This window comes from Trachymyrmex cornetzi, unplaced genomic scaffold, assembly GCF_001594075.2.
Source record: "Trachymyrmex cornetzi isolate Tcor2-1 unplaced genomic scaffold, Tcor1.1 scaffold474, whole genome shotgun sequence".
Classification (NCBI taxonomy): domain Eukaryota; kingdom Metazoa; phylum Arthropoda; class Insecta; order Hymenoptera; family Formicidae; genus Trachymyrmex; species Trachymyrmex cornetzi.
Window position 1 is genome coordinate 82,159 of NW_017299552.1, and position 14,076 is coordinate 96,234.

A 14,076-nucleotide genomic window follows, 5' to 3' on the forward strand; every position below is an offset into this window, starting at 1 on the left:
ACAGGAGCGGAGCTGATTTTCTCGTGCTATCGGTTATGCCTTACGACGAGTAATTTCGAGTGGTGAAAACGTGCAATGTGAGTGACGAGTGCTAAATGAGTATTTTGCACTCGTATAAGTTTTTTCACTCAAATTTACGTTTTTATCACTCAAAAATATTCGTAATGTATACGTTTTTACCACTTAGATATACTCGTGTCCTGCATGTGTGCAATCCGTTTTAATCACTCATTTTTACGGAAAAGTTCCTGTTTGCGACCTAAAAACGGAGTCATATTCACTGAATAAAATGCACGTTTTCACCACTCAAATTAACCGTTCGCGCGGGCTAAAAACGGGCTAAAAATGGTGAAAAATTTTTATAAGGGTGTCGTTTATTTACTTTATTTGTTATTCGTTATTGTTAGAAATTAAAATTTTAAAAACGATAACAAAAATCTAAATGTTTTAAATAAGTACTTTAAATATTCAAAATAACTTATGCAAAATTTCATTGCGATTCACTGATTAGTGTGTGTGTGTGTTATAAAAATATAGAACAAATAAATAGTTTGTTTATTTACTGGACAACTAGTTCTTGCATTGCAATATAACTTTACATATGTGTATAATCATGAATATATAATGTACTTTTTTATTAAAAAGTTGAGATGTTTGTAATTTATTTTATATAATACATTTCCATACATTTTTATTAGAGCACAGATTTCAAAAATACTACTATTTATTAAAATAACTTATCCAGATAGTAAACCGTCACTAATTTATTGTATTATTTTTACATGTGATTTAGAATAATCTGTAATTTTTTCATAATTTTGTTATTATTTTGAAATGTCACCTATGCATCCTTAAATAGGCAACTGCATATTGTATTGTGCAAGCGGTTATTATGGAGCAGCATGGTGTATCTCAATCTAACAGGAATAAAAAACAGATCTTGTATTTATTTACGTTGTCCTTAAAATTTTTGTAACTTAAAACAAAATATATTTGTTGAAAAGAAAAGGAAGCGAAGATGCTGAGTGAGGAGAGCAATCTGAGCGATTAAAAATAAGTATATATTTATATACTTATTATAAAGATGCAGTCATTAACTCTTGAAATTGCGAGTAAAGATAATTTTTTAAATCACTTTGTAATCCTTTTTATTCTAAAGATCATGTGATTTGTTTTAATTTGTTCGTTGGTACAATAATATATATTTTGCATGTTTTATGTTTGATAGAAAACACTATCCAACTTCAATCTTTAATACAATTTCAAAATCTGTTAATTTATTTGGAGACACTGGTAGTGTCTCGACGCTAAGCTGTGGCTACTTTACGCGAACCGGAGAAATATTAATTACCCCGCTGTCGGCAGTACTCTCTATAAGCAATTATTTTTTTTACGAAAAGAACCAAGAAACAAATATATTAAGGCAAGTTTTACGAACACGTGTGAATTTTTCTAATAAATTTTTCTACGGTTGGGAAAAAAACTGAAAAAATCCGGAAGAATTGAAAAAATTTGGTGTTTTTTCGACCCTTTAAAATTATTAATAATAATAAAATTTGCGTTATATAATCTACATGAAAAGAGATCATAATAATGTAACATAATATAATCATTCAAAGATAAAATTCAGGAATTTCATGAATCTTTCTTATCATTTTGCCAATAACTGCATTGGAAAAGATAGATACTGAATACATGGCGAACGATACAGCTCGGTACGCACGCTTCGAAACTTGCATTTGCGTTTCTTTGACGTTTCCTGCTTCGCTCGATCATTCCTATCTTGTTTTATTCTATTTTTGCAACGAGAGAAAGGACCACATGAATTAGAAATGATATGAGACTTCGAGAGCCATAGTTGGAGGGCCCAATCGATGTACTACTGGTTTCTGGTCCATCGTGTATGTCGTCACGAGCGGACGAAAAGGCGGAAGATCCTTGGCACGATGTACAAGGAACAAATAAGATGACGTCCTAGAGAGGACAGAACGATTCCCGGAAAGGGGTTTCGTCTGGAGACATTGAATCTTGGATGAGCAGGAAGACGACAAATTGCAGGATCAAAGCAGTTGTTATATCCTCATAGTTTCTTCTTTTATATTTAAATATTATTGTATTCACATATTATTTAATATTTTTTAAACATTTATATTTAAATACAGTTCTTAAATTATTTATTGTGCGAGATTCAAATAATAAAAGAAACATGTAGACAAAATTTGAAATATCTATTTGATAAATTCCCAGCTAATGTATTAGATATGATATTGAAAATTTTTAATTCTTTTCATAAGCGGTTACAATTTATTGAAATATGTTATGACGACTTAGATGCACAAGGCGGTTTATGAGATAACTTGCCATGCTTGTGATACATTTTACATAAGAAAGACAATTGGATACTAGAGTAAAATAACACATTTCTGATATTAACAAAAAAAGTGGATCTCCTTCAGTAGTTTCTAACCATCAATTAGAGAACACCTACAATTTTAATTGAGATGATTAATTGAGACGTCAAAATCCTTGATAACGAAACATCATACATTAAAAAATTGATTTCAGAGATGATAAACATAAAAAAAGCAACGACATGACTTATGAACAAAGGGATATTGAATTAGGGCCTGTGCACAATTAAGGAATAGGAATAGAGACTAGAAACAGGACAGAGAATAAGAATTTCGACCAATCAGAAACGATGCACTATAGAATACACAATTTCTGATAGGTTAAAATTCTTATTTACTGTTGTTTCCTTTCCATAAAGACTAATCCATCCTCTCTTTGTTGTTTCTCCTTGTCGGTTTATACCAGTCATTTCATTATAAACGTATTTATTAAATTGTCTATTTGCAATTATTACCCGGGAAAAAATGTTATATTATATATATGGACATATTTTATATATAAATATATATAATCTGGGGTAAATTTGTCGATAAGAGGAGCCCGATGACCTTGACTTTGACATATGTTGTCAAAGTCATGAATAACCTCCAACAAATTTTAACCGTCGCTCGTTATTAAAAAATTATTAAGAAGAAAAATGTAAGGAAATACCGTTTCTTTTCCACTATATACAACAAAAATTCTCTGTTTTAAAATAGATTTCCTGCTTTAAAGTTTTTGTTTTACAATCGTATATGATTACCTGAGATATTTATGATTTCTATTTAGACACACAGTAAGTATAGTTTACACATAATAAAATCCAACAGATTTTCTTTATCTATCATTGTTATCGTACTGTTAATATTTTTAAAAAATGAATGGATGGAGATAGTATAAACTAACCACAGCATGGGGCTATATGACTCATTTGTGAGTGATTCTTATATATAGTACCAATTCAATATTTCATTCCTTTAAAGAGATTTACCTTAGTGGTAAATGTTATAAGTTTAGTTCCCTCACGTCCAATCTCGATAAAACTAGCCTCATTCGAAGCGTTTTTGCACGAAACGAACGAATTTAGCAAAAAGAAGCATTGTTCCGTCCTGCCCCTAACAGCACAAGACGTCCTCAGGATTATCCTGAATATGTCTCAGGACATCATGGACATTTTATGGACATGCATATCTCCACAGGACGTCCTGAGGACATTCTTAGGGCATCATCTTCAGGACACCCTCAGGACGTTCCTTGAATATCTTCAGGACGTCGTGGGGATAGCCCCAGGACGTCCTTGGGATAGTCTTAGGACGTCCTCGTGGGACTTTCTTAGGACGTTCTTGTGGGACAGTCTCAGAACGTCTTCAGAACGTTCTTCGAAAAAGACTTCGGTAAACATTTTTTATATACAAATAATGTATTATATATGTATGTTACAAAACTATACATATATAGTATATATTAGTAATTCAAGATTGAATTATTTAAAGCAACAAAGATCCAGCTTCGACCGTAATAGGCATTTAAATTTCTAGTATTGATTGTGTTTCTCACATATACGGACAAAAATAAAAATATTGTTTAGATTACGTCGCCTGAAAAAAAGACGTTGTTTCCTTAGTGTACCGATTATTGCGAAGAATATCACTAAGGCCTCGGTGGTCTAATGGCTTAGGACGCTCGTACGGTTTACAAGAGATCCGAGTTCAAGTCCCGGCAGAGGTAATATTTTTCGCAATAAATTTATTAACAGTTTTAATATATCAACATATCTTTATAATATATGATGCTTGATGGTAGCATCAAATTATTGAAAAATTGCTTGTCAATTTAATTCGTGATTACTAGAGTAGTTTTAATTGCGTTAATTTAGTCCGGAAAAACAATTCGGCGAGCAGTTTGAAAAAGACTATAATATGGTATATATGCAAATACATATATAGTATATATTAGTAATTCAAGATTGAATTATTTAAAGCAACGAAGATCCAGCTTCGACCGTAATAGGCATTTAAATTTCTAGTATTGAGTAATTCAAAGAATCAGTTTTAAGTATTTCAATGGAATGTACGTGCTCTTTTCTTTGATACTAACGTGATAATGTGCTAACAACAAAACATATTGAGTACATTTATATATTCATTAATTAAGTTTTATTATCTAAAAATTAAGAGTGTAGTGTAAGAAATTTAGAGGAAATATGGGCATAACAGAGAAGCTATCAGCGTCGGGGCTGTGTGGCTCAGTGGCAGGACGGAAGTCTACCGACTCAGAAAAGAGATCAGGCCTCAGTTCGAGACTCGGGGCGCCCTGATATTTTTCTCGTGTTATTGTTTATTTCTTACTGTAATTTGACCACGTTTACAATTGACCACCTATTCACAACGCTTGATCAGTGGAAAATACTTTCTAAGCATCAGTTTCTGTGAGTGGATGTGGTCATTTTATTTCACTTTTCATACGTCCTGAAATAGTCCTGAATATATCCTAAATTAATCCTCGATAATACCACAATGGACGTCCAGCGGATGTATGTAGGACATAATGAGGCGCTGATGTCATAGTCTATAAGACGTCCATAGGACGTCCTTGAACTACAGTTGAACATTCTGTGGACGTTTCGTTTAGGCGGCAGAACGTCCACAGGATGTCCATAGGATGTCCCTGTGTTATTAGGGGCGAAGCTAAATATTAGTCTTTAACCATTGTTAAGTTAGGAAATCTGTCATTCGCTGCGATCTCACTCTGTTCCAAAAATAGCTGTATTTTCATTCTATTTGAGATTTCACTCAAAAAGATTTAGATATACCTCCTCTTCCCCCTGCTTCAGGGGCGCACGACGTTCACCTTCAACTCTCACCCCCCTCACCCCCTTATGTGCTTTGAATAGTCATAAACACAGTTGGGTATAAATACGCACTTATGTATCCTTTTTTATTTTAAATACACCTATAATGCAATAATTTTTGTAGTTTTAATGAATTTAAATAATAAAAATATGCAATAAAATGGTTAAATTACATGTATAAAAAATTTTTCATGCGTTGAATATGTATAAATATGTATAAACATACAAAATATAATAAATTATATATGTTTATGAATAGTTATACATAAACATATATAAATATTTATAAACATATATGATCATAAATGAAATATGTCCATATATGTTTATACATCCTTTTTCTTTTTGTAAAGTTACTTTTAAGTGTAATAGAAGCAGTAATAGTAATGTGAAAATGTTAAGAATAATTAAAAGAATAATTTTTACACTATTTGTTTTAGAAAAGTCTTAATTTTAGAAAAAATAGCTTAAAATACATTATTTTATTTTAATAATTTTAGAACAATTACCCCATACCATTAGTCACCTTACACCAGTCCCAGGGTTAGTTGACTCAGATGGAATGCATTAGAAACAATGCATTTTTTTATATTAGTTATTAGTTTCCCCTTATTATTAGAATATTATTAGTCAACTGTTTGTAGAAACTATAGTGTAGAATTTATTTTTTCGACAAGTCTCCTAATTTCGTCTGCAAAAATTCGGATAAATATGCCGAATAGAAGAGCATTCTCCGATGACCTTGACCTTGACATATTTTGTCAAGGTCATGACCCCGAGTAACCTTGAACAAATTTTAGCCATCGCTCGTTGTTCATTAAAAAGGTATTAACAAAAGAAGTTCAACTATATCGAAAATTCTCTGCTTTAATATAGCGAGAGAGGTATCAGATGAATTAATTAAGGGAATATGGCTTTCCACCCCCCTACCCCCTGCTTCAGTGGCACACGACTCTCACCGCCCCCTGCTTCAGGGGCGCACGACGTTCACCTTCAACTTTCACCACCCCCCCCCTTATATGCTTTGAATAGTTATAAACACAGTTGGGTATACATACGCACTTATGTATATTCATAACAATAATAGATTTATCAAAGCTCACGAACATTCCTTATGTTCTTGAATAAATTTCATTATAGCAGTAAGGAGACGTTGTAATTTTTTAATTCTTGGGGATGAGAGTCGGAGGTGAAAGTCGTGTGTCCCTGAAGCAGGGGGGAGGAGGGGTGAAAGTTGAAGGTGAGAGTCTTACGTCCCTGAAGCAGGGGAGAGGGGGAGTGAGAGTCGAAGGTGAGAGTTATGCGCAGGGAGAGGGGGGTGAAAAAATCAAAGGTGAAAGCCACCTAAAACTTATTGGAGATCTTTCAGGGTAATGACCTTGATGACATATGCATAGTTTCGGTCGTCGGTGCGACATCCCCTACAGTACACAACTATTAAGCATATTTTAAAATAGAGAATTCTCGTGTTATATAATTGAAGTTTTTTTGTTAATAACTTGTTAACGAAAGATGAGCGACAGTTAAAATTTTTTCAAGGTCACTTGGGGTCATGACCTTGACAAGATATGTCAAGGTCAAGGTCATCGGGGAATGCTCCCCTATTCAACATATTTACCAAAATTCGAAACTGAAAAATGAATTTATTAGCCCCGGTCTTCCCTATAGTCGATGTTTCACTGTGTCATTTTTTATTTCTTCAAATTTTGTCCACACGTGCTTTAAGCGTGTCACTAGTGGCACACGTGTCGCAGGTTGGCCACCTCAGTTTTAAATACTTGAATATGTTAAAAATTTAGCACAAAAGTTTAACAAGTTTAATAGTTTTAATATAAACGCAAACTATTTTTTACTGTAAGACTGAATTCTTTATTCGCTTCATAAACTGCGTTCTTATGAATAGTATTAACATTCTCCTACAATAAATATATTTTATAGCGTAGACTTAATTATAGCACAACTTCATTGGAAAAATAATTAACTTTCCGATATTCACATTTTTATTACCATGAATTCTTATTTGTTTGCTCAAGGTATAATATTGATTATTTTACGAAATTGTACTGGATGCAAATATTCTTTAAATATTATTTATGTCAAAAAGTATATTCTTGTCAAAACCAATTAGAATGGTAAAAAATGAAGTCGAGAATGAAGTATAACGTTCCACTAGGGAAATTAATGCGCAAAATAACGGCATAATGCTGTGTATTATGAAAACAATACGACTTGTATGTACTGAGAGTTCAAATAAACTTTCCTGCAGAGCCTCAATGAGATCGTAAAAGCGCCTATATCCATGCAAGATAGGTCAGTAGGGTTTTGAAGCTCGTTCACGCAGCGCTGCGCGTTACGGTCTACTTTTCATACAAAATACCGTCCACGAACATCCACCGCGTCGGCACTGATGAAAAAAAAGTCGTTACATTACAAAGCTCGACGAAAGACGAGCGCGAGGAAACAGGCAAGAAAAGGGAAACATGGGCACGGACACACACACGCGCGCGCGCGCACGTATACCGAACGCGCAAAAACACACACACACATCCGTCAATTTGACCTTATTAAACCCTTTCAGAGTTGTCCTGACAGGTTTTGTCGAACGTAACCTTTTTATGAGTATCGCGAACGAAAATTTCCTTTAACTCGCACTACGCCGCTGTAAAAGTGGCAATGAGAAGGAAGAAACTTCGGAACTTTTTAAAGAAAATCTTGTTGAACCCGGACTGGCCACGCTCTAATAAAGATTTCGCCTGGTCAGATTTTCGAGTAAATTATATCTTACCCCTTCATGCCGGTTATGCTGATCGATAGACTTTCTATTCTTTCGCATTCTATAAAAATACGATAGTCTTCGTGACTTGCGCATTTCCATTAACGTATTTCTTCATTCAAATGAATAATTTGTCTTGGAAGATTTTGATCAAAATATTTGAGATATAAAGTTTTATAAAATCATAATAGCGCCTCTTTAATAACACTGGGGGACATGATTTTTGCGGTTTGAATAAAAGATACCATTTTCGATGTATTTTCGCGCGCTGAACACGAATCCGGTAATGGAATTGCTCTATCACGTCAGATTTGTGAGAAAAGTGAAGGTAAATGTGTCAAAATTGACGTTTTTTGACATATTTGTGATTTTTTTGTTAGCGAAGAAAATTTTTTTTCTACTTTCGTTTACGCCGTCTTGAAGTGCCAACCTTTATCTTTAAAATATATTTTTTTTAACACCGTACGTTTTTTTTCACCAAGATAATTTCTGCGTAGTCACGCAAAGAAAAACATTCTGTGTCAAAAATGTTTTGGAAGAAAAAGTTTTAAAACTGTGTGATGATTTTAGTAGCAAGGTCTTTAAGGTCACCAAATTCGAATCTGAAGTCAAATTTTCGAAATTCAAAATGGAGAATTCAATATGGCGGAAAAATTTGTCAACGCAAAAAATTTTTATCACAAAAATTTGTCATTTGCGTTTTAATTTAATTTAAAAAATATTGTTTACAATATTAATTTTGAAATTTTAAACATTTGTAAAAGAATTTCAAATTTAAATTAAATAAAAAAATTGTTAACTGAGCAGAGAAGATCCTGCATTTTGTTTTTTGTCTGTAGACCATTTAGCCATAAAAATAGTAATTTTATACAATTTTTTTGTTTCCCAGAATGCACCACGTGGAGGCAATCTACATTACACTCCTTTTTATTTATATATATTTTTATTTTTATATATATTTTGTATTTTATATTTTTTTATTTTTTTATTTTTCATTGTTTTTATTTTTTTATTGCTTATATTATCTTCATTATTTTTATTATTTTTAAAATTTTATCAGATTTATTTTATTATTTTATATAGGTATATGAATTTTTTATCTTTTCTTTTAAATTATAATAACTGAAGTATTGTAAATGTTATTTAACTTTACTAGAGCTTTAGTTATAGTCTCATATGCTTTTTTTTGTGAAGTTCTTCCGGTTCATCACGCTTAAGACACCAACAGTAGTCTGCTAACATGTGGATGTCCCATCTTCCTTGATATCTCCACTCGATTTCTTTGATATCTTGGTGGAACCTTTCGACTTGCTCTTCGCTGACACTTCCCAGAGTACATTTTGGAAAGTAATCTATATGAGAGTACAAGAAGTGAAATTTTAAGCTCATGTTGCAGCGTAATTTTTGGAAATATGAGCATATCGCTAACGAGTTTTTTATATTCCGGATCTTTGTTGTTTCCTAAAAATCCATCTATAACTTTTTTAAAGGCAACCCAAGCATTTTTTTCGTCAATGGTCATAGTTTTTTCAAACGTTTTATCCTTAATTAATGATCTTATTTGCGGACCCTCAAAGATACCTTCCTTCACTTTGGCATCAGATAGTTTTGGAAACTTGTGAACAAGATATTTGAAGCAATCCCTTTCTTTATTCAAAGCTTTAGTAAACTGTTTCATAAGACCCAATTTTATGTGAAGTGGGGGTAACAGTATTTTGTTTGGATCAATTAAGGATTTTCGTGAAACGTTTTTTGTGCCTGGTGTTAGCTTTTTTCTGAGTGTCCACAATTTTCTAGTCCAGTGCTCACTTTTAGCTCTAGTATCCCACTCGCAGAGGAAACATGGGTATTTGGTAAATCCAAATTGCTGACCCAGAACCATACTTATAATTTTGAGGTCTTCACAAAGTTGCCATTTGTGCTTGTCATACTCAATTGCTTTTAACAGAATTTCGACATTTTCATATATTTCTTTCAGATGAACTGAATATGCAATCGGAACAGAAGCATATCTACCTTCATTATGAAGAAGGACTCTTTTCAAGCTTCGCTTGAATGAATCAATAAAAAGTCGCCATTCATCTGATCTATAAACATCAAGTCCTAAGGCTTTAAATAAACCAAGAACATTAGTGCAATACACTAAAGAATCTTTTGCAAAAAAGAACGGAAGAAATTCATTTTCACGATGTTTATACCAAGTAAACGTAATTCCTGAAGCTAACAAATTTCTCTCCTGAAGTCTCGATGCTAAAAGTAGCGTAGACTTTTTACTGAGACCCAAATCTCTAATCGTATCATTTAGAGCATTTTGAGTGAACGGTTTTGCCATATCATTGTCTGATAAATCGAATTGCACAATATCACTATCAGTTTCAGCCACTTCGAAATCTTCGTTATTAATATTAACTTGGGTATAACAGGAGGATGAAACAGATGGAGTATCTTCTTCCTGCGGATGATGTGGTATAGGAACATTAGGTCCGTGAGAGATAGGTTTGGTAGAACTTGAAACATCTGATAACTGACTTTTTGTTCTTAGCATTAAATCCGCATGTATAAGTCATACAAAAATAACAGTCGTCTAAATGATTACGAGGTTCACGCCATATCAATGGAATACCGAACGGCATACATTTTCGTTGTCCTATTTTCCATTTCCGTAATGTTTCGATACACATCTTATAGACATTATGAGGAATCCAAGTTTTATCTTGGTGTTTAATTTCCAAGTGAAAGTAATGAAAATAAGCTGATTTGATAAATTCAGTTATAGGAGTTCTTTGTTTTTTTAAAGCGTACCTGCCACAGATGTAGCAAAATTTGTCGGGATTATTAACACAAACTCGTGATGTCATTTTCACTTCAAAGAATACCGAACGGCATACATTTTCGTTGTCCTATTTTCCATTTCCGTAATGTTCGATACACATCTTATAGACATTATGAGGAATCCAAGTTTTATCTTGGTGTTTAATTTCCAAGTGAAAGTAATGAAAATAAGCTGATTTGATGAATTCAGTTATAGGAGTTCTTTGTTTTTTTAAAGCGTACCTGCCACAGATGTAGCAAAATTTGTCGGGATTATTAACACAAACTCGTGATGTCATTTTCACTTCAAAAACATCAAAATGTACTACACGAATTCGTTTCGAAAGAAAAAATATTTTTGAAAAAGAACTAAAGAAAGCTAAGAAATACTCAATTCTAGACGAGAAAAACCCAAAATATTTAATTTTAGAGACTGGCCAGTCAAGGCGAGATCGGTCGGGGGTCCGTGAATCTTGACCTTCAGTTAACGTACAAACAAAAACATAACGCGTGGTATTACATATCATGGGTAATGCTAATGCCGGCGATACTGTAACTTTGAAGCATCATAACTTGAAAAGTACTTCATAAAAAGATATTTCATTATAGCGTTTTGGAAATGCCGGCGATACTGTGAAGCAACTTTGAAGCATCATAACTTGAAAAGTACTTCATAAAAAGATATTTCATTATAGCGTTTTGGAAAGCTATCGACATCAGCTATTAGATTCTTGAATCAAAAATAGGGTATTCCATTTAAGAAAATCAATGTAACCTTGACCTGTCCTTGGCTACGCAACTCAAGGTCAAACTGATAGGATCAGTAAATAGATATTTTTAAACCATATAACTTTTGTCAGAAACACTTTTCTGTAAAACTTATATTTCCCGAGATATTTAGGTGTCCCGATCTTATTGGGACACCCTGTATATGGGTGGACACGAAAGATCCCCGAACCACGCATTATTATGGGTTTTCAGTATAGATTTGATGTATGTTATATATTATATAATGAAACATTAAATGAAACTCATGATTAGTTAGTATAATCGAATTAAACCATAAAATGCTATTGAAATGATACTAATGTATCTTGAAAAGATTCTCCCGTCTTGATAAATAAATACTATTACAATTTCATTATACATGTATCTTAAAGTTTTAAAATTGTTTACAATAATTTTTTACTTAATTTAAATTTGAAATTCTTTTACAAATGTTTAAAATTCCAAAATTAATATTGTAAACAATATTTTTTAAAATAAATTAAAGCGCAAATGACAAATTTTTATGAAACATTTTTTGCGATGACAAATTTTTTCGCCATATTGAATCCTGTATTTCGAATTTCGAAAAAACTTCAGATTCGGATTTAGTGACCTTAAAAGCCTTGCTACTAAAATCATCACACAGTTCATAAAATTTTTTTTTCAAAAACGTTTTTCTTTGTGTGACTACGCAGAGATTATCTCGGTGAAAACAAAATATACGGCGTTAAAAAAAATATATTTTAAAGATAAAAGTTGGCACTTTAAGATGGCGCAAACGAAAGTAGAAAAAAAAATTTACTTCGCTAGCAAAAAAATCACAAATATGTCAAAAAACGTCAATTTTGACACTTTTAACTTCACTTTTCTCAGAAACGTGACGTGATAGAGCAATTTCATTGCCGGATTCGTGTTCAGCACGCAAAAATACATAGGAAATGGTATCTTTTATTCAAACAGCAGAAAAAAGTTTTAAAACGTCGCGCAGTGTAATTAATTTCAGCAATTATTTTCACTGCAAAAACTTTATTCTTTACCTCTTCTTAACAATTCGCAGCTGCTATGAGTGCATTTAGAAGAAATTATGATAAGTTTAAAAAATTAAAAGCTCTTTATATTTCTGAGAAATAATATCTTTAACAATTAGCAGTCAAAATTTGAGTTTATTACACGGAAAAGGCGGTTTTGTTGAAATATTTAAAAGTATACGCGCTTTTCTCGAATAAAACTAAGTGTCCAACCCAATTAATAGTAATTTTAATTCTGCTTCAAAAATATTCTTATTTAAGGTCTTCTTATTCCAATCCAAGTAATGGTAGCTTTAATTCTATGTCAAAAATTATTACTATTCGAAAAAAATTAATGTACCAAATAAAAATTATAATCTAACTGCTACATTAAATCTTAACTAACCAAGTTAAATTCTATCAAATTAAAAAGTAAAATCCAAGTGATACTATCTTTGTTACTTAACTCTAATGACATGCATATAAAAGATTTGATATCAATAACTGGCGCTAAATTAAATTCCACAAAATGTTATGTATCATTCGTATAAAAGATTCGATATCAACTACTAGCGCCGAGTTATGCCATACCAAATTAAATAAAGAATACAATTCAAAATTGCATTACCTTATCCAAGTGTTACCACAAAAAGTTAAAGAAGTGAACACTTGGTACTGCTAGATCGAATAATGAAAACTATAAAAACAATTCAAAAATTATAATAAAAGTTAAAAAAATAGATAATGAAAAATTATTACAATTTGAATGTAATAATGAATTTAATCTGAATATTTGTTACACTGAATAAAAAATAAAGTTTATTTCTGTTTTCTTTTTCATAACACAAGTCTTATAAATCCAGGGTTATTTATCTTAGACCTTAATCTATATAATAGCTTAACCTATATAATAGCTTTTGTGACTTATACGACTGTTTAACTCAATCGAATATACAGGGTGTTTGAAATTTAAATGTCAAAACTTCGGGAGCGTGTAGCGGACCGATAAATTAATTAAAAAAAAGTCCTGTAGAAATATGCTCGTTTTTACTTTGTTTTGAAGAAAATTGCAAAAAAGACAAAACGTAGTTACTTTGTTCTCGCACTGCCTCTAAAGTATTATCGTCGCTAAAATCATGCACGAAAACAATAATAATAAGCCTGTTCTTTTTGGCTGAACTTTTACAGAAGGAAAGAAGAGGAAGAAAGATGAACTGGTGCAAAAGTTCAGCTAAAAAGAACGGGTCTATTAATTCAGTTTTCAGGTGAAAACTTTTTTGTTTGTTTACATTTCTGTTTTTCTCCTGTAAATTCGTCAATTACTTGTCAGAAGTCATCAAGTGAATTACTCCTGTCACAATATGCCGCGTACATACAGGGTGTTTGGCGACTACCGCATTTTTTGTCATACGTGGGTAGAACAGCCTATACTGAATCAAAAAGTCCTGTACCATTTTGCGGTGTCAGCAATAGTT